Raw genomic sequence first — 25711 nt, forward strand, 5'->3', positions numbered from 1 at the left:
TCAAAACCTAAAATTCATCAGAATTGATTTTTTCTTTCAATTTTACACATTTTTGATAAATTATTACTCATTGGAGATGGAGAGTTCTGCATGATCCCATTTTATCTGTAAAAGGGCGAGAACCAATTTTTCTGTCTGATTACTGGATTTGGCAGAAATAGCTGAAAACTGGAAAATGAACCCAAAATACGATGTTCTGTATCTATCACAAGGAAATTAATGAAATTTCCTTTGCTTGAAGAAATTGGTTATGGACTTCTCTCATGTATCCAAAAGATATATTAAAAAATCAGAACTACAATATTAATTGCAAGCACCAATGTATATGTGACTGGACTATTGTGTGACAACATTTTTGTATAACTCATTACTTCTGTTATTCCTTGTGGTATTCCTTTCATTCCAATCAATTGGAGTTTTTGAAAATAATTTATTTTTATTTCATTTCAGGCACGAAAATATGTCACAAAGACCGCAGGGACAGTTCATCGTGTGTGTTGTTCCTCATTCTGCAAAGACAGTAGTGAACATGTTATCCTATAGTTTGACACCGTACACATCGTTTTACCATTACCATAGTTTATCCCACTTCCATTGTATAATTTTGTACATTACAAAACATGTGTTCTTTCATGAATAATAATGTATTTATGTAGATTAACAATTTATTGTTACTTTCGCAATTTTTCATGTTTTGAAAAAAAATTAAAAAGTATTATATACGGTACTTCATTGGATAATTATTTTATATTATGTCATTCTATCAATATTTTGCAGTTGCAGAAATTTCACAACAATTTATTTTAATTTATTTGAAATAAGTAGGTAGTTGTGATAATTTCTAGTATTTTTATTTTATATGAATATCATCTACCACAATATCACCTCCACTACTACACACAAAATTTCATCTGTCTCTGTCTTCTTGCGTTTTGAGATGCAAATAATTTGATCAGTCTGGTGGCACGTAGCCAGGATTTGATTTCGGGTGGGGCGAATGAGATTTGATTGCCGTGGAGATTCAACAAAAAAATAAACTTACACCTAAAATTAGCATTTTCTGCGTATTCTAAACTTTTTGGAGAACAGATAAACAGCAAATTTTCGAATTTGGTTGAGAAGTTCAGCTGAGGTGTAGAAATATTGTATTAAAAGGGTTTTGAACTAATACCAATGATACGACCCAAAAAAGGCGGGTTTCAGCGTTTTTCATGAGTTATCAAGCATTTTTCTGCGTTTCCTCAGCATTCTGCATTTTCCATTTGGCTTGCACTTCCTTCGATCCAAGGTCAAAAGAGTCTTTCAGGCTTGATTCAATCTCCGGTTGATTTCAATTATGTATCTAATCCTATCAATTAAAAATATTTATTTGAGAAATTTAGAGAAATGCATTGCAAACTCAATGAAAAATTGTGGGAAACAAACTCTTTAATTAAGCAACGTCTGAACTTAGCTAAGCTGAACCTGTGTATAGAGTTTCGAGTTTACTTTTTCAAGTCCTGTTGTTCTTGAAAAAATCACTTCAAAGCAAAGAATATAATATGAGATGGACCTCTGTACCTATTTTGAACGTTCTCAGTCAATTTGGTCTCGGCAAAGCTGATAAAATACAGAAAAACACTTCTATATGGATCATTACACTTATTCCCAAGTCCAATATTGAGTGGCAATAAAGTTTCATAAATCATTAATATTACAGGAAATTTGTATAGCTTTTTCTTAAAAACATTTTTTGACGACTGAAAATCCACACAAGCAGCTGATTGAAGCAGTTCTACTAAACAAATAGTGTGTAATTCGTCTGTATAACGTCCAATAAGATTTTATTCACGTTTTAGAGAAAACTAAATTACTAACTTATCTTTTTTGTAAATCATTTCATGTGTGTTCTCCTTAGTGTGAGAGATGTATGTTGATGGAAGTAGGTATGATAGATTGTATGAATGGTAAACCACCACCATTGAGCTTGATCATTGTAGACAAGTTCAATAGTGCCGGTCCAAAGTCCGATTGAAACCGCTTTCACATTAACAAACAATCTGTAAGGTTTTCTCACAATTGTATCATATTTCAAATTCATTACCACGTTTTTCATGGATTTTAATTTATTTTATGATTCAATGAGAAAACTAGAATCATGGTTAGCTAATGTGTAAAGAGGCATAAAAGCGTGATGGCCATTCAGCAAAGTATAAAAATAAGCTTGTATTTTCTTAAAATGTATGTATTCAGAGGGATAGGTTCTTATTTTTATTCATAAAATCTGAAAAATAGATTTTTCTATCTTGCATTTCCATGGTAGGTTTGGCAATGGGATTACCACTTTCAGGATATTTTGCAAATTTATACATTAATGAACTCGAAGGATCTAAATAATTGATAATATTAGCCCACTAAAACAAAATGTTATTATATTAGTACAGATATGTAAACAATATAATAATGTATTTATGAAGATTATGTAAAACATTGAAACTAGTAGTTGTGGTTTGTGTTTTTTATCTATTATTTTATGTTAAAATATAAAAATATAAAAACTTTTCAAAGAAAGGGTAACTTACTATAATGTCATTTTATAAAATGAGCTTTTATATTTGGTTTTGAATAAACAAGATATATACTTACTAATGTAATCAATCATTGATAAAGTGAGTTTCATTTGTAAATAAATATAAATTAAGTTTATTGATGTTGTTTCATAGAGAGCATTTGCAATAAATTTTAGTTATTCAATAACTGAGCTGTTTTATTTAGTTACCAATAATCTATATGAATAAAAATCGAGCCTCAAATTTTGACATTCAATAACTTTTATTATAGAATTTTACAATAACTTTTTGTAGGTATAGAATTCACTGAGGATTTAAATAAAAACTCTTATTAAATATGATTTAATTAAATAATAATTGAGTTCTAAAAACCATATTACTCTTTTTGACCAAGGTATGAAGAGTCTATCGCAATAAACCTTGCATATTGACTAGCCTTCGTAGGTAGCCTACTGCTGTACTTGATTGTTTATAATGTCGTTTTCACAGTAATATTTTGCATAGCGCACTTGGTGTAGATAAGGCTTATCACGATGTACAGTTAATACAAAGGGCAACCTCATCCAAAAATAAAAAAATATCAAAATTTCAATTCAAATACATTTTATTATTATATATCACACATGTAAACTTTAAAGAAGAAATATTTTTAAAACTCATGTTAGTGACGACCGTTTCGTTGTGTGCTGCATCATCAAACTAAATTATGTTCAAACAGTAAACTCTCAAAATTTGAGGGTTGTGGTGGAGGAATTGAACTTAGCCATATTAATGAGTTTTAAAAATACGGAATTCATACTTTGAAGTTTACATTTGTGATATATTCAACAAGTAAAAAAATAATGGATATTCAATAAAGAAAAAAAAATAATTTATTAAAATAGAAACAAATAAATAGGCTACCGGTACGAATAGAATTGTGAACTGAATGAATCATACAATAATCAAGAATTATCTGAATCATACAAGGATTCAAATAAAAATCTGATGAAATTATTGGTATTTAACCAGTCGCATCAACACTAAAAGCAGCGGTCAAAGATAAGTTCTTTTTTTTACTTCATTATTTCAATTCAATCAAGAGTTTCAAAAAACAATGAAAATATTATTATTGCATGCTGTAAAAAATCTGGTGTGGCGCACTCACACAACTTTCCTTGCCGTTATGAAAATTTATCACCTGACGCTAGTGTTCACGCGCATCTAAAGTCTACTCTTCAAAGATCCAAGCCAGCTGGTGACAGGACAATAACGCTGGAGACACGAAGTCTGCTATCTCTTCATAGTGAATGATTTAATAGAATCAACAGTTGCCAACAGTTTGCAATTGAAATAATAACATTTTCTCGAATTTCGAGCTTATTATAAATTTTAGGTGAAAATGTTACTAGACATTAATTGTAGAAATTTTCATGCTCAATCTTTCCCATGGAATTTTTTGTTTAAATTGTATCTGAAGCCTGATAATTGGGAATCTATAATCAATCTTTGCATAGATGGGGCGGAGCTCCTGGAATTTTTACAGATATGGTACTTATGGCAGTTGATAGAGCTTAGCAATAACTAATTTAGGTATGAATTTGATCAAAATCGTTGGAGCTGTTTTCGAGAAAATCGCGAAAAACCCTTTTTTTGACAACATTTTCGCCATTTTAGTCGCCATCTTGAATTGCATTGGATCGAAATTGTTCGTGTCGGATCCTTATATTGTAAGGACCTTAAGTTCCAAATTTCAAGTCATTCCGTTTATTGGGAGATGAGATATCGTGTACACAGTCGCACATACACTCATACACACACACATACAGACCAGCAATACCCAAAAACCACTTTTTTGGACTCAGGGGACCTTGAAACGTATAGAAATTTAGAAATTGGGGTACCTTATTTTCTCGAAAAGCAATACTTCCCTTACTCAAACTTCGTTGTGAACCTAGTAGGTAGTTTAATAGATTTTTTTTATGAAAATCTCTGATTGTGTTGAAAAAAGGTGTGTGAATGACCATTGCCAATATAGCCTAAGCCTAGGTCATAACACCCAATCCATGAAATTTAAGCTTACATTCTACACTCAACTTCAGGTAGGATTTATAATATAATGCTGATATTTTGTAGATGGATACATGATTTTGATGACTATGTCGTCAAGAACGTTAATAATTATTACAGAAATTAAAAAGATTAAATCATTGTTCATACATTTTCTTATTTTCAGAAATGTCAACACAGTAGTAGGCTATTTATAGGCCGTTTACGGTATGGTATTTTATTTGAATATTAAGGTACTGTACCCACCTCACCAAGTATCGATCAAAAATGTGCTATAAGACAAAAATAGAACGTATTCAACAATCAAAACTCAAGCATCATTTGCATGTGAAATATATACCGGTAATCAATTTTTAATGTGAAATACTGAAACAATCTTATTCGAAGTGAAGTTCATAATTGGCGGTTAACGTGTGCAGTGCATGTCATGGTTGGAAACCTTATAAATAGCTAAGGTATGTTACACCAGGTCTGGTGTTTTTTTCAAAAATCATAACGAAATAAAAGTTAATTTATTTATTCAAGTAAGTAAATCTTTGCTTTATAGTTATTGGTTCTAGTATAGACGATAGCATCGTTGCATTTACTTGATATTGGGTAGGATATGTGGTAGCAATAAAAATACGTAAAAGATAGACATTTCAACTGAAAATATTATATGAATATCATAAAAATATTATAAAATAGATTTTATCAAGAATAATAGGATTATAATTGAATAATTTATTTTTATAACCTGAAAATAGCTAAGCCGTTGGGTTGGTCAAGCTGGTTACGAATGGTCTATTTGGTTTTTCTCTATATTTAGGTAATGTTGAACATAACCTAACAATCGAAATAGAGCTACTTATTTCCTAGAGCTAAAATATTCCAAAGATCGAAATAGAGCTCTTTTACTTTTCCTCTACCGACCACGACAGTGTTGCCACATTCCTCATTCTTCAATCGCGGCGTTGTCGGACTTCTTCCCATGTTAATCTTATGGGTTTATTTTTACTCCCTTGGGAGTAAAAGTGATCACTTTTCCCGCTGGGAATTATTTTTAGTCCCATGGGAGGAAAAGTAGTACTTTAGTATTCGATTCCAGGGTGTAAAATGAGACTTTTGATAGTAGGTGGAGGAAAATTATTTTGGTAGAGGTAAAACAGGTGAACTCTTTATTACTCCTCTTCAAATTTAAATTGACGATACTTGGAAGAAATTTATCCTTGATTTGATCAGAATCTATCCAATCAGATACTATACTGTTGAGTGCCATCGATTGCTTCATTGTGTTTTCTTCGTAATAATTTCTTATTCCACTAAAAAACCTGTATAAAATCAGGAACTACTATATTACTTTAAAAGCCAACGAATGTAGGAAACAAGATAATTGGAATAAGAGTAACCTCAACTTTAACCACAAAGTGATGATATCATGTCAATTAAAATACAAGGTGTTTACTCCAAGTACAGAGTAATACTGAAATGTACTGATAGTAATACTGAAATGTGGAGAGAAGTAAAATTTAAAAGTTCATCAATGTGGAACTTTCATTCATAAGAGAGTATCGAATTTTACTGGAAAACTGACTTCGAACTCCTCCAACTAGTACGATCTGATGTCAATTCCAATGTCTGGATGCTAATTTTCATGTCAAAGATTCATCGATCTGAAAAGCTACTGTTAAAAAATTCCTATCTCGCTTGAAAGGTATGTCATTCCAAAATATTGTCGAGCTTAAATCAGAATTATAATTGAGGTAGAGACTTATTACCTCTCACAGTCTTCAATATTCAAATGTATCCAGTCATGATGTATATAGATTAAGCTTTTCAGGAATATGCGCAATTAGGTCATTTCTACCTCGACGTTTCCGAGAACAGCAACTTTTGCCTTTGATCAACCTTGATTTCGAAGTTCCCTTGTTAATTTGCCACTGCCTCAACTCACGAGTTCAAACGGTAATTGGAATATCTCACAGTATCCCTAACCAGTATGACCTGAGCCGGCGATTGTTAGGGCTATGACAATGACTAGAGGTAAGTGGGCAACTTTATTGCAAAGTTTCTATTGTGGAGGATTCAAAATCTATTGCTGTGGAGAACTGTTTCAAATCATTATCCATTCTTGACCATTTTCATACATAGAGTTTCCTGGATATATTATGATTCTTTTATCAATACCGATCTACTGTATGAAGGATAGATATTTCGAAATTCTCACACATATCAATTCGGGTTGTGTTAATATTTTTTCAACAATACAATCCAGAATGTTAATAATTCAGACTGACTATTAATATTATAGAAGTATGGGAATTTCAGGCAATTCAGTATTTATTGTGATGTTACAGAGTATTGGCCATGTCCAATATCCACACAATGATAGAAACCACATTCTGATCAATGTGTCACGATTCAGAGAAATAAATTCATTCATTCATTTATTTATTTATTGTATAAAACCCTATAATCATAATACAATTATGACATTGGAGGGAAAATTAGGCTGAGCCTGTACTATTTCTCTCCAAAAATTTTGATAAAATGTTGATGTTGTCCAAAAGTTAAGGTTACGTGATTGTTACTTGATTTTCGGTCCAGGAATTATGATTTGAAAATTTTGAATTTTGAAGGTTGATGTTAAACTATAAATGAATCACAGAATGTATCACGAAAATTCAAAACTTTGGAAATATTGCACTTATTTGAAAAAAATTGAATTCAAAATCAAAAACCTACTCACTATAATGAATAATTCAAAGTTAGCAATCTCGTTTTATTACATGTAGGATTTCAGTTATAATTTATTCATTTCTTAGGCTTCACATGAGTCGGCATTGACGATACTTGTATATGGATGTATCTTCAACAAAGCTTTTATTCTGGGCTTGATCGTCAAATTTAATCATAAATATGATATAACTCTATATTATAGATTCTAACACATAATATCCAAGACAATTGATTGATTGTGATTGAACCAAGATGCTTGGTTCAGTGTCAGGTATCCAGTGAGGTACTACTCTTGAAGAAACCCCCGAAGTCTCGAAGTAAAGTTTTACTTTTGCTGGTGGTGCCATGGCGAATATTGTTTTGTTAAAGAAAAAAATGTATTCTCAATAATTACTTAAGAATTTTTAACGAAATTGTATTTTGTTTTTTTAAGGCAATAAATTTTGATTTGATTTGATTTTTGAAATAAAATTGAAGTGAACCTCAAATTTGATACATATAATTCAATCGACTTTACAATTTCAAAATATATTGACTAAACCAAGTACCGAAGTATTTTATCAACTGGATAACTTGAATGTTTATACCGGTTGATCACTGAATTGAGTCATATTGATAAAAGCAATGTACCTAGAATACATGTACTCCTTGGATAAAAGTGTTTGATAACACGTGCATAAAATCGAGCAAAACGTTCTCTATTCAATGATTAAGCTGTTCAATGAATATGGAAGAAGAGGATAGGTTGGTGCATATAAATTGAGATAAACTGAACAAATTTGTAAACAGAAACCTCTGTCCTCGGTTAGAACAGCTCCCGTTGTAGCAGACCTGCTCGAAATTGAATTTTGTCATTGGGCATTCTCAGGAGTGGTAGAACAATTGAAGTTATCTTGTTCATCTCTGCCGTGATCTGGCTCACTGACTCAATAAAACACAAACAGGAGTCAGGAGTTTGCTCTGTTGTTTCGGCCAACAATTTTTAATTAAATCCTGCCGCCTTTTAATGAACAATGGCGAGTGACACACGAACAGCGCTGTAAAATATACCGGTGTTTTATTAATAACTACTACAACCGCTTAACTCCAACCGTATTTCCATGCATTAAATCAAGCCGGTAAACAGCTGTTTGCAGAACAATAAAACATGTGATTTTCATTACAGCATGCTATACTGTAAAGAGATCATATGTTCTCTTTACAGTCGAGAATGTTAGGACTCTACTGAGTCCTAATAACATCTGAGTGATTAATATACCAACTCAAATAATTAAAGAACTCATTTAAGGAGTTCCAAGTTATAAGAACTCATCTGAAATCTTATAATTTGGACCTTTATTATTTTATTTGAGCTCGAAGGGTCTGTCTGTTATGAACTAGGCGTTACGGGCTAGGTCATGTTTATAGAATGCAGTAGCTCGAGCAGCAGCAGGTGATGGTTTCTGTTTCTCAGCAATATTATTCTTTCTCAGATAAGTATGACAGAAAAATATTGTGCGTAACTTGTACGGTAACGTATTTACCGCATTCGTATGATAATTCTGCCCTCAACTACGTTTCGAGCAGAAACAATCATACTTATGCGGTAAATTATCGTTACCGGACTTGTTACGTGGAGTACTATTTCACAATACAATCCGGAATGTTAATGATTTAGACTGACTATTAATTTATAGAAGTATGGGAGTTTCAGGAAATTCAGTATTTATTGTGATGTTACAGAGTATTGGCCATGTCTAATATCCACACAATGATAGAAACCACATTCTGATCAATGTGCCACAATTCAGAGAAATAAATTCATTCATTCATTTATTTATTGTATAAAACCCTATAATCATAATATAAATATGACATTGGAGGAAAAATTAGGCTGAGCCTGTACTATTTCTCTCCAAAAATTTTGATAAAATGTTGATGTTGTCCAAAAGTTAAGGTTACGTGATCACACACTGCTTTGTCACTTGATTTTCGGTCCTGGAATTTTGAAGGTTGATGTTAAACTATAAATGAATCACAGAATGTATCACAAAAATTTAAAACTTTAGAAATATTGCACTTATTTGAAAAATTTGAATTCAAAATCAAAAACCTACTCACTTTAATGAATAATCTAAAGTTAGTAATCTCGTTTTATCACATGTAGGATTTCAGTTATAATTTATTCATTTCTTAGGTTTCACATGAGTCGGCATTGAAGATACTTGCATACGAATGTATCTTCAACAAAGCTTTTATTCTGGGCTTGATCGTCGAATTTAATAATAAATATGATAAACTTATAACTCTATATTATACATTCTAACACAAAATATCCAAGACAATTGATTGATTGTGATTGAACCAAGATGCTTGGTTCAGTCTCGGGTATCCTGTGAGGTACTCGAAGTAAATCCCGAAGCCTCGAAGTAAATTGAAGTGATGAATATAATTCAATTGACTTTACAATTTTAAAAAATCTGGTGTGGTGTACTCACACAACTTTCCTTGCCGTTATGAAAATTGATCAACTGACGCTAGTGTTCCCGCGCATATCAAATTTACTATTCCAAGATCTGGGACAGCTGGTGACAGGACAATAGCGCTCCAGACACACGGAGTCTGCTATCTCTTCATAGTGTATGATTTAATAGAATCAACAGTTTGCAAATGAATAATCTTATTTTCTCGAATTTCGAGCTTATTTTCAATTTTAGGTGAAAATTTTACAAAACATAAATTGTAGAGATATCCATGTTGAATCTTTTCCACTAATATTTTTTTGTTTAAATTGTATTTGAAGCCTGATAATTGAGAATCTAAAATCAAACTTTGCATAGATGGGGCGGTGCTCCTGAAATTTTTACAGATATGGGACTTGTGGCAGTCAATAGAGCTTATCAATGACTTTTTCAGGTATGAATTTGATCAAAATCGTTGAAGCTGTTTTCGAGAAAATCGCGAAAACCCCTGTTTTTTACAACATTTTCGCCATTTTAGCCGCCATCTTGAATTGCATTTGATCGAAATTGTTCGTGTCGGATCCTTATAGTGTAAGGACCTTAAGTTCCAAATTTCAAGTCATTCCGTTAATTGGGAGATGAGATATCGTGTACACAGACGCACATACACTCATACACACAAACACACCCACACATACAGACCAATACCCAAAAACCATTTTTTTGGACTCTGGGGACCTTGAAACGTATAGAAATTTAGAAATTGGGGTGCCTTAATTTTTTTCGGAAAGCAATACTTTCCTTACCTATGGTAATAGGGCAAGGAAAGTAATAATTATATCGACCAAACCAAGTACAGAAGTATTTCATCAACTGGATAACTTGAATGTTTATACCAGTTGATCACTGAATTGACTCATATTGATAAAAGTGTTTGATAACACGTGCATAAAATCGAGCAAAACGTACTCTATTCAATGATTAAGCTGTTCAATGAATATGGAAGAAGAGGATAGGTTGGTGCATATAAATTGAGATAAACTGAACAAATTTGTGAACAGAAACCTCTGTCCTCGGTTAGAACAGATCCCGTTGTAGCAGACCTGCTCGAAATTGAATTTTGTCATTGGGCATTCTCAGGAGTGGTAGAACAATTGAAGTTATCTTGTTCATCTCTGCCGTGATCTGGCTCACTGACTCAATAAAACACAAACAGGAGTCAGGAGTTTGCTCTGTTGTTTCAGGCCAACAATTTTTAATTAAATCCTGCCGCCTTTTAATGAACAATGGCGAGTGACACACGAACAGCGCTGTAAAATATACCGGTGTTTTATTAATAACTACTACAACCGCTTAACTCCAACCGTATTTCCATCCATGGTGTTTTCAAAGGAAATAATGCTATCAATATAACTGGACGCTGCATTTTGATGACTGAAAATCAATTTATTGAATGTTCGTTTCAATTATTAGTTTACAAAATGTGTAAGCATATTCTGAAAAGCTGACATCACATTGCAGTGATGCGGGATCCAAAAATAAATTTCTAATCTACTCTTTGGCGTACTTGAACTTATTTCTCTCAATACGTTTTAAAATGTTTTTCTCATTCACAGAAATTGAATCAGTTCAAAAAACGAGTATAATTTAAAAAAAAAAAACATTTTATTTCAAAATATACTGCGTGCATCTCTGAATTCATTGACGGTTGATTTAATAAAACAAAATGTCAGAAATAGTTTCACAGATTCATGACGTCTAAGTTGATAATCCAACCAGTAATACAGTTCTCTGGATAACCTGTATCTGAATAGATGGCCCAATTCAAATTTTCTGATAAATTTCCGATTCATATGAAACCAATCGATTATAGAGATCAAACAGTAAAATTCTCTTCTCGAATGCTCAATAACAATAGGTTTGGAAATAAAAATCCAAACAATATGCATTATTAATTTCAGGAAATATTATATCATGAGCCAACTATATAATTTATTCAACTTTGCTGTGAACTTGTAAACGTCATTCATGCTTCTGGAAATTCAATTGGATTTCCTATTGCTCCATTCCTCGCAGTGACCAATCTTCTATCTCACGGAAATATGTGAAGTGGAAGAGGTGGATTCAGATTGAGTAATTAGAATAATGTTCAATGATTAATAGTGGTTGTTAAAAACTACTACTACCTCTCTGCATTCGAGATTCGGTGTTAGATCTCTATAATTGATAATTGACTTTATGTGAATGGAAAATTTATCAATTTGAATTGGGTAATTGATTAAAGTACAAGCCATTGTTTTGTGGCTTGTTCACATGTAGCTTTCAATATAACTGAAAAATGTATGACTTGTCCAATCAACCTAATTTAATAAATGAATACTCTATTATAGTAATCAAATTTGAATTAATTTTTTGAAACTATTCTCGAAAAATATGTCTCTAGTCTGTATTGTGAACAGTAGCTGAAGGCGATCCTTGTGTGTCTTGTGTTCCGTTATGGTTTTGTAAGTTTTGAGATTATATTCGTTGGAGGCAAAGTAGCAAGACTGAGGCGCCTTAAATAGGCACATAGATCTCTGGCAGAGCCGCCCATCGCATTCAAACATCGAGATGAGAATAAAAGTTGGAAACGACGCCCAGAAAAGTCGCATAAAAGCTAAAGGTAAATTGTTATTGCCCTACACTGTGCAGTTGTAAGTTGCTCGACAGCATATTCACGTGGAAGTAGAACGCTTACTGTTGGTACTTACTGCTTATGCTTAGTTTTCCCCAAAGAAATGCTATTTATTGTTATTTCAAATGCAAAACGCAGCAGAAGAGAGCCCGAAAAGTGCGTTCTGTAGGAGACCATTCCGTACACGACCTCGGATCTGTTGTACACTAATGAATTCTTTATTAACTCGCGACGCAAATGTTAGGTTTGGTGCGACCCGGTGGAGCACAGCGTTAATAATACACGGCCACTTCAATTTGCAGCCGAGCTAATTTCCATTCCACAAACAGGACTTTTTCAGTCGTCAACTCTGCAACTAGAGTCGAATCTCACAATTTACCTAATTATTAGTTGCAATTCTGATTGTCAAAGATTGGAACAGCAGGATGAAGTATTCCTTCAAATACTGTTTTTGATGAGATATAGTGATATGTATCCTCCATAAATCAACTCACACTGAAGATGACACCTTGCGTTTTGAAACATGTTTGCAACTTCGTCATCATCATCTTACGTGCAAGGATTAGGCTATTGCCTGTTCCGACTCACAAACATCTTATACAGTAGTTATTTGAATTCTAGTGAGTTATATAGAAAATCTACATTTCCTACTGCCATCTCCAATTGAAGGCCTACGTGGCCTTCCTATTGATCTTCTACCTTTTGATCTATAATTAAATACCAATGTTTGTAGATTGACAAAAGAAATTTGATATTTCTATACAATATTCTAGTTTATCTCTTTTCTGTATAAGGCTACTTGTAATATAAATATAAAGGAAAATAAAAATCTTAGTACCCTTTCAGAAATATTTTATCACAACATGTTTCGGACATTTATGCCATTTTCAAGTGATATGAAGTGACTTCATAAGGGTACTTCTTAAGGGTACTGAGATTTTTATTTTTCTTTATATTAATATTCTAGTGTTTTATCATGAAGTATTTCTTTTGAAATATTGAAATTGTTAATTTAGTTGATAATATTTTAGTAAAAGGGTTCTCAAATCACGTAACATTTTAGAGGTATTGAATATAATAGCAAATATCATGATATAGTAGCATGACCTCATTGAAAAAGATTCATGTTTTCAAGATGAGAGAAAAGTACTCCAATAGAGAGTCATCTCAAAGGAGGGCGGATTTTAAGGACAGTGTTATGAGTGAGTGCGCTGTGCTCAAGACTATGGAAGACGTGCGAAGTAATCTTGTGAGAGATGACTTGTCAGATAATAGGCTTACACTTATTAGCCACTTGAACTAGTCATTATACGACAACAGCGTCGCTGCGCGTTTGTGCGTGCGCACGCTTGTGCCAGTGCGTGCGTGAAACAAAAGCCCGGCGAGATGGGATTAGCAAAGTTACTTTCAGTTTCGCTCATCCGCGCTTCATCTCTAAAATATCTAATAAAGCTTCTAAAGCCTTTTCGAAGAACAAATTTGGTCGTCGATTAAGCTCAGTTTGACTCCAGTTTCACAGGCATTAGGAGAATATTATCAAATAGATGAGTTGTATTAAGAGATGATGAGATAAATCAAAAGTACCTATTAAAAGAATTAGAAGGATTAATTGAACGGGAATGCACAAAAACGTGAATAGTCGATAGATAGTAAGATCGATTATTTTCTTCAATACATGAAAACCCACAACTATGTTTTATTCAGACGATGTTTATTATAAGTGGGATATGAGAATGATATGATAAATTTGAACATTCATATCATCTCAAACCTAGAGATTAATCTTTACAATAATTTCAACTAAACTTTCAACTGTCAATCGTAGTGTCAGTGTATTACAAAGAAGATAGGAGACAAAAACTGAAGAGAAAAATTTTCCATTAGAGGTAAATAAACAGAAAAATAAAGAAATAGATGAATATTGGAAATATTTCATTGACCAAGTAATAAGTATGGGAGGATAATGATATTATGTCTGGAGAATTGCAGAAGCTTATTCATGAAAATTCCTGTGTTCGTTAACAACCGATACCTTCCCTGAAACTTTTCCAAGAGAGGTAGAAGATGAATAGAGAAACAAAGAAATGGTTAAACACTAAAAATATTCACTGAGTATGGAAGGATAATGATATAATGTCAAAATAATTGCAAAACCTTATTCATGAAAATTTCTGTGTTCGTTAACAACCGATACGTTCCTTGGATAGATCAATAAGAAGATTCAAATGGGAGGAAAATTTAAAATTACAATGAACTACATGAATGTAAATTGATTGCTTCCGGCAGCATTGGGGAAAAAATTTAGTGACAGTAAAAATAGGGTTTTAATGATAGTGGAATGTGGAAGAAGTACGGTATGGGGAATGAGCATGTGAGAAAGCAGCAGGCCCAGCCTGGCGGTTGGAAGCGAGCTTCGTACGACCGGAAAGAGTGAAGAAACGTGTGCTGACCTGAAAAATGCTGCGCGCTTCAGAATGGAAATTTATTTATGAAGGGCCGTACACAGTTGTTGCTGCTGTTGATGCTTCGTCATAGATAACATCGCAAATTACATGGACGAGCGCGGCAACATTTACTCGGGGGCTGAAAAGAGAAAAAACAACAGAAACACAAAAGAGAAAAACGAACAGCAGTGGTGGCCGACATACTGTACAAGACCTCTTTCGTCGATGAATATTTAAAAACTCTTGAGAACGACGCTGAGCCTTTTCAGAGCGCGACAGACGCCGCCGTTTTACGGATTACTGGCGAATTGAAAAGGCAGCTGCGATTTTTATCGGCCCTAGTCGATGATGCCCCCTCCTGCAACCCCAACCACCGATCTATTTGCTCTCCTACAGCTGTTTACTCTCAGACTTTGCGCAATATTTCTAACGCAACTTGCAAACTTATCGCTCTCAATGACAGACTCGCGAATGGATGAATGAATGAATCAAGCGCTCTAATATCCGGCTTTCGATTCTTGCTTTGAAGTAGCAGAAAAGCTTCATTCATTACAAAAGAGCTGGAACTATAGGTTCTCGTGCTTCTATTTGGAGTAAAAAATACAGTTTTATTTGTGAAATTTGAATGGATTTTATTCTTCAATAATTTTCATTAATTTTCCCATATTGCTGCTCATGTTTACATATGAGTTCCAACGCACTATGATAATAATACATTATGACATAACGACTATCTATTCATGTGTGTATAATGAATGATTTCCAAAGCACGTTTATAGCTTCGTAAAATCGATAAATGTGTCATGAAACACTCTCATAAATTAATTTATAAATTTCATATTAGCACCTTCAGAGATTTTAAGGAACAGGAAAAGGGCTATTTATTGAAGGAACACTCAACTCCCTTAAACGACGACTGTAAGTAGCCTCTTCTAGGTCTAGCTCTATAGGTTGAATTATAATTTTTTCATTATAAATTGTAATTTTCCCGTGGTTTATTAATTGTTGTTGGTTGTTTTATGTAAGAAGCCTCTCGTTGATTTAGTGTATGTGCATGCACGTTCAATCGTTAGTGGCCAGCCTAACGCATGCACACATGTTTATTGTAAGTTACTACTCATCATACACTAACTTGTAGTGTCTATATATATATATATATATATAAAAGCGGAATGGCACTCACTCACGCACTGACTGACTGACTGACTCACTCAATCACTCACTCGCAGAACTAAAAATCTACCGGACCAAAAACGTTCAAATTTGGTACTGTAGATATGTTCAGTTGGCCCTTCAGAGGCACATTAAGAAATCTTTTGGCAATATTTTAACTCTAAGGGTTGTTTTTAAGGGTTTAAAGTTCGTCTTTTAGCATGTATATTCTTCTTCTCCCAATCTCTCAATTATAATTGAAATTTCCATAGCATATGTTACTATAGAACTATAATCTAGATAGAGTACCTCTTCGAAACAGTTGTTAACTGACAACTAAATTAAAAATTTTGTCAGGTTGGCATTAAGTTGAGTTGACTTTGTTAGGTTGGCACCAAGTTGAAGATTTAAATGCATTTATCGCGGAAAAATTGATTGGGCACTGCTAATTCAATCCTGGGAATATTATATTAGTAGCCGTCAGGCTCGCTTCGCTCGCCATATGCGTTTAGCCAGACGTTTAGTCTGGACCCCCGACTGGATTGTCCTAACATATGATAAAAATGCTCAAATGAAAAATGCATGCGAGCGAAGCGAGCCTGCTGATCTTATTCTTGTCGATCCATTCGGGGTCCAGGGGGCTCCGCCCCTGGGGGCGGAGCCCCCTGGCTAGACGGATATGGCGAGCGAAGCGAACCTGACGGCTAGTAATGAATAAAGGAACAAAACAAACTGATCATATAAATAACTGCCAGTGAAAATATTGTATTCCATCCATTGTTGTAGACAAAAATAAATTTGACGTTTCATTAGTGAAGTTGATGAATTGAAAATATTTGAAAGCAGTCGTTAGTACACATTTGAAGTGTCACGTGACATGGAGTAATCAACGCTGTGCATTCTAGTCGTTGACAGTTGCAAATTCAGCCGTGATGAATGGGAAGAAGTTTTAATGAAGAGGTCACAAAATCACGGAAGCAGTTGGAGTCAATGTCAGGCACGATTTGCGACAGGAGCAAGTTGGAAAGGATCGCTGAAGAAAGGTGGAGAGAACTGTTGACGCTTAGTTGGCAGGACTGTTGAGGTCACCCATCCTACCATGGGTCACCCACACCGTGAGTAACTCACACTACCGTGGGTCACCCACCTCACCCACTGATCATCACCGACTCCAAGTTCACAGTATACTAATTTAACAGTCTGGCACACCCGTCAATTCGAATCACCCTTTTCGAGTCTGATATGAAATCGTGTTATCCCCACCCAATCTTCCCTCCATTTTCCAACGAATAAGTTTGTCACCATGCATCAGCACAGCGCCAAGCTAAGTTAAATAATCTCACCACTCTATGAATCAATCTCATAGTATCATATTATTGATTTCAACGATAATAATAATTATATTCATATGATATAGGAAATATAGTGATGGGAAATTTGTAAATAAATGGTAATCACGGTGGTTTCGTACTCTAAAAGCTATTTATCTCTTTTCTGTATAGGGCTACTTGTAATATATATCTCAGTAGATAAAATATTTCAAAAAAAGGGTACTGAGATTTTTATTTCTTTATATTTCTAAAAGCTATGTTTGTTTTTAAACTGGACCCAACATATCAACGATACTCTTATTAACTGTTCAATCAATGGAGTTAAACATGAATAATGGAGTAATTATCCATATAATACTAGATATAAACGTTCACGAAAGTTTTTTTTTCTCAGGAGAAACGTGAGAGTTGATAGTGTTTGTATTTCCGGTGCGAAATAGATGAATGAAAATTTCAAATAGTGTTCTGATGATACATTTATTTATATTTTACTGTTCCTTTACTATCTCAAAAGTTAATTATTAATCTATTATGGATACTTCTATCGGACTGATTATTTGTGATCCTTCCTATTCTATTGTTCTAGATACTGAGAATTTCAGATCATAATCTTTAAACTTGATTTGCTACTATTTTTGATCATAATCTAATGTGTTCATTTCTAATCATCTATTTTCCAGACGGTTCCAGCTGGAATCTCCGAAATCCAATAATTGGAATTAAACAAGGATAAGAAACTGGATGCTTAGTTGATTCCTGATTATAGTGTATCCAGATTGGTGATGTAATTGAATGGAAAAGTTGATTCTTTCTACAACACTATACAAAAACTCACTACGTAATAATCACAGCTGAGAGTTAATGGGAAAGAAAATTGTAAGTGACTCCTCTAAAGAAAGTGGATGTTGTAGATTATCAATTTGATTCTTTATTTCAATGTATCAGTCAGGAAATTGATTGACCAATCAATATATAATTATATATTATATATTATTATATTTGGATAATATATTTTATGAAATTGGGATGAAAAGAAACTTTTGGACTGTAGTCTGTTTCTTTGTCCTTAAGTTGATTGTAAATGATAATTGAATGAAGAAATAAAGAAATTTTATTGAAAATAATTACAATTGTTGTTGGTGTAATATACTATCATATTACTTGAACACTCCGCACACTGAATGGATTGATGAATCCATAAACATTGATGAAAACAAACAAAAAAATTTTCTCACAAGATCAAAAATGATAAAAACCTTTGAATTGAACAGAAGTTTGTACAAAACTCCTCAAGGGAACATTTTCTCTCAGGAAAATGTGAATGCAATAATACATGTTACACTCAAGGAACACCCAATAGTATATGCAAACAGGTAGATACGATAATTAATCCTGCAAGTGAGAAAATTGGTTTCTGGGATTTCAAATCACTACTGTTGAGTGTACAAACATATTCAATTACAAAAGCATGAAGCGACCCTGATTATTGTAACCCAAAGACATGAGACTTGGGCCCTTCGGCAGTGGAAATACAAGCTAATGGATTTAGAGTAATGGCAGCGTGGAGGTAAAAGGAAAAGAACGCGAATCAAGCTAATTATCTCCGGCGAAAAGCCAGCTGAAGCTCACCTCAAGCTCAGAACAAAACAATAGCGACGCATCAGCAGTAGCAGCTGAGTGAGCAGCAGCAGCAGCAGCATCAGCTGAGCTGAGTGATTTACGCCACACACTCACACGAGGACGCAGCGCGTAAGAGCCTCAGGCACACCTACACACGGGCATACACACACACGGGCACACGATCCCATCCTGCACTGCGTAATGGAAGCTAAATGGATCTAATCCAATCTTTCATTAGACCAATTGTGCTAAGTGAACTCCCATTCGTACAGAATAAAGAAGACAGCACCAGCTTCTTACCTTTCAATGTTCGTTGCCAGATTCCAGGAGATTTGTAAGCTGCGAGGCGTTCGTCTCATTCAGCAACTGCAATTCCACATGATGTATGATTAAATTCCCACGCTCACATACACTCCAGCAGAGATAATCCACTAAAATGAGAACGTTCAGGTTTAATCATGACGCTGAAAGGTGGACATTTCTTCATGACCCGAGACACGTAGGTTCGTTATTTCCAAGAAGACCTTTTTATTCAGTTCATGATGTAATACATCATCTATGTTTCATCACAATAGAAAATTTGGTGTGGCGCACTTACACAACTTTCCTTGCCGTTATGGAAATAATCACCTGACGCTAGTGTTCTCGCGCATCTCAAGTCTATCATTCAAAGATCTGAACCAGCTGGTGACAGGACAATAACGCTGGAGACAGACGAGGTCTGCTATCTCTTCATTGTGAATGATTCAATAGAATAAACAGTTGCCATCAGCTTGCAATAAATTGAATATTTTACTCAATTTACTCGAATTTCAAGCTTATTTTCAATTTTAGGTGACAATGCTACGAAACATCAATTGTACAGGGTTTATCATGCTTAATCCTTTCCACTACTTAATAGTAGAGATTTTCATGTTTAATCTATTCCATTCCAATTTTTTTGTTTAAATTGTATCTGAAACCTGATAATTGGGAATCTAAAATCAAACTTTGCATTGATGAGGCGGAGCTCCTGAAACTACTACAGATATGGGACTTGTGGCAGTTGATAGAGCTTATCAATGACTATTTTAGGTATAGATTTGATCAAAATCGTTGGAGCCGTTTTCGAGAAAATCGCGAAAAACCCTGTTTTTGACAACATTTTCGCCATCTTGTATTGCATTTGATCGAAGTTGTTCGTGTCGGATCCTTATAGTGTAAGGACCTTAAGTTCCAAATTTCAAGTCATTCCGTTGATTGGGATATGAGATATCGTGTACACAGACACACATACACTGACACATACACACACGCACACACACACACACACCACACACACACACACACACACACACACACACACACCACACACACACACACACACACACACACACACACACACACACACACACACACACACCACACACACACACACACACACACACACACACACACACCACACACACACACACACACACACACACACACATATATATATATATATATATATATATATAGACCAATACCCAAAAACCACTTTTTTGGACTCATGGGACCTTGAAACTTATAGAAATTTGGAAATTGGGGTACCTTAATTTTTTCGGAAAGCAATACTATAAAAGGGCAAGGAAAGTAAAAAATGAATAAGTGTTCTTTCCTTAGTGGTATTATGTTATACATCATCATCATCTGTGCGATATCAAGTGATGTAACACCTGTAACTAAAAAATACCATGAAAAAGACATACGATAAGAGGCATTTTAAGCATCATTGAGTGGATGAATCTCTACTAAAATATTTTTGCTATTACAGGAGAATAGAGAATACGAATTAAGTATTCGATATTATTCCCATTCTTATTTCGACTACGACATCAATCAAATTTTGGAACAAACCAATCACAAGTTGCTTGTGACACTGGAGAAAAGAGTTATTCCAACGTTTGTGTGATCGAATCAAATTTATGTTAATACCGTGCGAATGAGCTAGTCCGGGTCCTGGTGAATTAAGTTTTATAACGATGATGAGAAAAGTGTATCCTGGAAGGTAATTGCTTCCCTTTTGTAATTCTCTGTGTAACCTTTCTCCTCTCACTCACAGAATCTTTCTTTCTCATTTGGAGTCTCCCTTTCAAAATCTGCTCTCACTGATTCTCTCCATGACAACCTTCTCCTCTTCCTAATATTCTTGATCTCCCTTCTCTCTTTTCTCATTCCTAAGTGTGCCTCTTCTGTCTCATCAAGACTCCTTCTCACGCACACTATCAACTCTCCCCTCCTCCAACATTGCTCTCATCTCTTCTCTAATTTTCTTCCGCTTTATAGAGGGGAAATCTAATTCGGCTGCGTTAAAATGAAGAAACGACTGCAATTGTTGGATCCAATCTCTTTTATGTTGATAACGGCCGAGTCGAATTGGAGTTTTTTCATGTTGCCAAGAAAAAATGGTGTGCTGGATTGGACGGGGGGAGCCTTAATCGTGGGAGGGCGCAATGTGAACAATCTTGCGAATTGTCTAAGCCGGAACGCGCTCTGATTGCCAGAATGATGAGTGAGAAGGAGGGAGGACGATGTGTGAGTGTTATCTCTCTCTTTCTCCTCCCTATTCGAACAAAGTTGATGTGGTGTGGGGAAGGAGTGGTTCTTCCTGGTCTTAGGGATAACTAACTCCGTATAATTGGGTTTGGAAAGTTCTTGCAAAACGTTTCCGCTATCAGCCGCTGCCTCCACCGCCTCCACCGCCTCCACCACACGCCGCCTCCGGACCGACGAGCGAAAGAGGACGACGAGCACTGGAGCGACCGACACAGCGAGCGACGGACGACGAAATTGCAAGTGCAGACATCAAAGAATCTTCTGGAATTAGATTCCGTGAAGGAATGACGATGTTTCTGCTGAGGTAAAGATGAGCGCTGCTCAGAAGGTTGGAGATCAGAAGGAATGCTTGACACAAATATCAGGGTCGAGCAAGCAACGAATAGCAATGCTGGTTGTAGAGTGTGGAGCAGGGCGGAGAGTCAAGATGAAGCTACAAAGATGCGCCCTGGCTGAGGCCTTGGCATTCCGGACATCCCACCTCCTTGTCCACTCATTGCCTTTCTCTCTCACACACTCTCTAAACCACCATCCTCTCCTAATAAACGCAATACTAGACATCGCTGAAAACTGCTTAATGCTCAATTTCTACAAAATCTTCTTTGCTAATGTTCAACTTTCTGATTTTACCACTAGCCCTCGTCTCTGAAAATAAGAAGGCCATCACTGATTATATTTATGTTAAATTACAGTTCACCTCACAACCGTTTAATGATTGTAATTGGAGAAATTTGGATTTAATAAGCGGCCTACGCTCGATATCACTTTTGGTTGAATGGCCGCCCTCCTGAGTCTCTACTAATGGTCAGATAAAATGAATGGCCATTTTTCAATGATTCCATGATATGGATGGTCAGCTCTGCTAAGTCTCAGTTATATTGATGAAGTCAAATCAGATTCATCGATTGGGAGGGATCATATAGTTTTGGAAAATGAACAACTTTGAATGCGATTGATTTAGAAATAACACGGATGATAATGAACCTTCCTTATTATATTTTCAAATTTTTTTTCATCTTTGATTACAGATAGACTAGGGAAAACCAATGTTGTTTGGGAAGTTCAGCTCTCAATGGAACACAAGATATTGGCTACTTGAAAAGCTTTCTATTCTGATATCAGATTCAATGGAAATAATGGTTTATCTTCAATCAAAATCGAATAAATAACTCCAAACCAGAATAGTTATGATAAAAAGGAATGATCTGCTATTTGTGTCTTTGATCGAGGTCATTTAGCTACAAGAGGTCGCATGATACAAATGTAGTCGAGAATGTAACCAGTCTGGTGTGGCTCGAATAGTTTGTGTACATCGGTTCATTCATTCAAGTACATTGATAGGCCGCTAATGCGTTCCATTTGCCGAATGAATACAAATCTGACCCGGAACAAAGGTCGCCGGAGCCCTTTGCAGCAGCAGCAGCGAATGCTCTTTGCTCATGCTGCAGGCAGACTGCTTTTAGTCACACAAAATTCTCGCCCCCATCGCTTGAGTACCCACCCCTCCACAACTCCCACCCCTTAGCTACAACTCCCACTGTTACCAACCATAGCCTCCAGACATTATTCAACTACCAACAGCTGAATTTCATCAGCAGACAAAGAGCAGCCGGCCTTCAAAACAACCACATACAAATTTTGAGTTCCGTCTCGACTAGTGCCAATAATTGATTGTACCAGACATCCTGTACAGAATTGTTACAAATGAGATACATTACTATGATTCCCGGAATTTCAATATATTATGGACGTCTGGATGCTTGGCTAGCTCAATACTAAACATATATATATATATATACATATATATATATATATATATATATATATATATAATATATATATATATATATATATATATATATATATACACACACACACACACACACACACACACACAGCTACTCACCTCTGCCAATTCCATCAAACTTTGATTTTCCTGCATTAGTTGAGAGATGAAATTATTTTATTTAAATGACACAAATGGATCAAATCAACAGTTCAACAGTAATTCACTAATATATTCAATAATATACACGTATTATTGGTAGTAGATAAAGTAATGCTGTATGCTTCATGATGGTATCCAATATAGGGAAAATCGACTCAAAGTATATATTTGATAACTGGGTGGTTCCCTCTAGGTAGATGGATAAAGTGAAAATAGAAAAACACTGAATCCTATCAACTGAACATTTTTCGTGTCCATTCAATATATAGGAAGCCAAAATCATTATAATACATAATGATGGAAAAATTCACTATTCAAATCACTTCATCTGAAACAATACCCCACTCTTATATTATGTGGTTAACAATTGAAACTCATGTCCAGTTCAGTATGATGATAAGAAGCTGAACACCAATGATTTTCTTGTATGTTCCAGTGGAAAAATATTTTTCATCTTGCAGATGAATGGCAAATTGCGGTTACCGGACAGAAAATGTACACAGGATGGAGAGTGGCCAAGCCAGAAACACAGAGATCGACACAAGTATTAGTTTTGGAGAGTTTTTTTCTGCTAGCGCTTTCTGCTAGCCTTTTACCTTTGCGACATTCTGACGGCGTCACTGCGCCATTCGTCAGCAGCGCAAAGGAGAAACGACATTACATATTCATCTGTAGCCATGCCGTGTCCCCTTACAATCCTGATGAATCCAATTGTCAGACCCTCGCAGACGAAATTGGAGAGTTTTTCATTATAACTTTTCTCCGGCTAAAACTTTACCACGTCGGCCCGATAAGAGCGATGCGACCCGCAATAAAATTATAAAATTTTACTGTCCTCTCGAACAGCTACGGAATGCAACTCAATGCCTCCCAATCCTCCTCTTTGCTGGCTCGAATTCACATGGATGGCTGAATATAGATATACATTCACTCTATGTGATATACTTCACACACTCCTACCATATACTACTACTACTTCACACACTTAACAATCTTTCCAGTCCCTTGCAAGAAGAAACTTTGAATTCTAGATTTTGTTATTTGGTCAGCACTATTTTTCTGCAACAGTGTTCCATGTAGCGGTAAGCCTTAAGATGTAATAATCAAATCTGATTTAAATAGATCAATTCCAATCAATTCAGAAATTACGGACAGACATCAAAATGAGAGAGGGAAACACTCTGCTTCTGAAATGAATTAAGATTCTGTATTCTCTGTTTCAACACTCAAGATGAATCAAATCAAATGAAACTTTATCCATCAGAATAATTACAAAACAAATTAGAATACTGTAACAATTAATACAATCAAAGCAATGAAGTTTTATGCATTGAATAATTTCTTAATATGCAATGATAATTCAATGAATAAATATACACCCCACTATAAATAATATGTGTTGGGGGATAATAGCCATAATTTCTTGAATCTTCTATCCACACTCTCAATATCGTAAAATGAATATTGGGAACATTCATACCAATCAGACACAAACCTCTTGATAAATCAATTCTGTCTATTCCAACTCGATGATCAAACATTCGAAGATGGTTTGATATCTCATCAATAAGACCATAACAACGAGCTCTATGAATAAAAGCCCGATAATATCGTCTATCCAATCCAAGACATTCATTTATGACATTCAAGAAGTTCAATTGATTCCGCTTTTCTGATAACCGTTGTATGAATTCTTCACTAGATTTTCACTGAATACAAAAGTTGTGAATTGTTTGTGTGCTGAATTGACGATTTTAATACACAACCAGGGAATGAAGATATAACTTGGACTAACAAGGTCACCCAATATTTCATTTTAACCTCAATATTCATTCATATTTTCCTCATCATAAATCTCTTGGTTAAAAGTGATAATCAACGAAAACTGTCACCTTACTCTAGTATGAATGTGATAATTTTTTCGGGTTAAAGCATATTCTGCATATCAAATTGAGTTTAGGTTCTATTTTCTAGTTTCCAGCTGCAGGGTATGTATGCACGGAAAATAGATTATTACAAGGAGGGTGAGTGAGCAAATAGCAATTGCATCGCCTATTCAATTACTCGGCACTCTTTAAACATCAGAGCTTTTCGATTGAACTCGAACAGCGAGGCAGCCAGGCAGTTTCGCTTCCAGAAAGTTATGATGAGAAAGTTTTGCTGCTCTTTTCTTTGTCCTCCTCACTCTGTTCTTCCAGTCAAGTTCAA

At 34.9% G+C, this 25711-nt stretch overlaps 1 protein-coding gene across 2 annotated transcripts in view; it reads right to left on the minus strand.

Moving 5' to 3' along the window:
• LOC111046679 (chaoptin) overlaps window positions 1–25711 on the minus strand; it is a 278433-nt gene that overhangs the window by 162320 nt on the left and 90402 nt on the right. The window contains exon 1 of one of the 2 annotated variants that reach the window (XM_039421832.1): window positions 19279–19346. The exons of the other annotated variant lie outside the window; for it this stretch is intronic. The gene's annotated coding sequence lies outside the window, so the exon portion shown is untranslated. Of the gene's footprint in view, window positions 1–19278; window positions 19347–25711 lie in introns of those variants that run through there. 2 annotated transcript variants of the gene reach the window in all.

The sequence above is a fragment of the Nilaparvata lugens genome, chromosome 2 (genome assembly GCF_014356525.2).
Source record: "Nilaparvata lugens isolate BPH chromosome 2, ASM1435652v1, whole genome shotgun sequence".
Taxonomy (NCBI): Eukaryota; Metazoa; Arthropoda; class Insecta; order Hemiptera; family Delphacidae; genus Nilaparvata; species Nilaparvata lugens.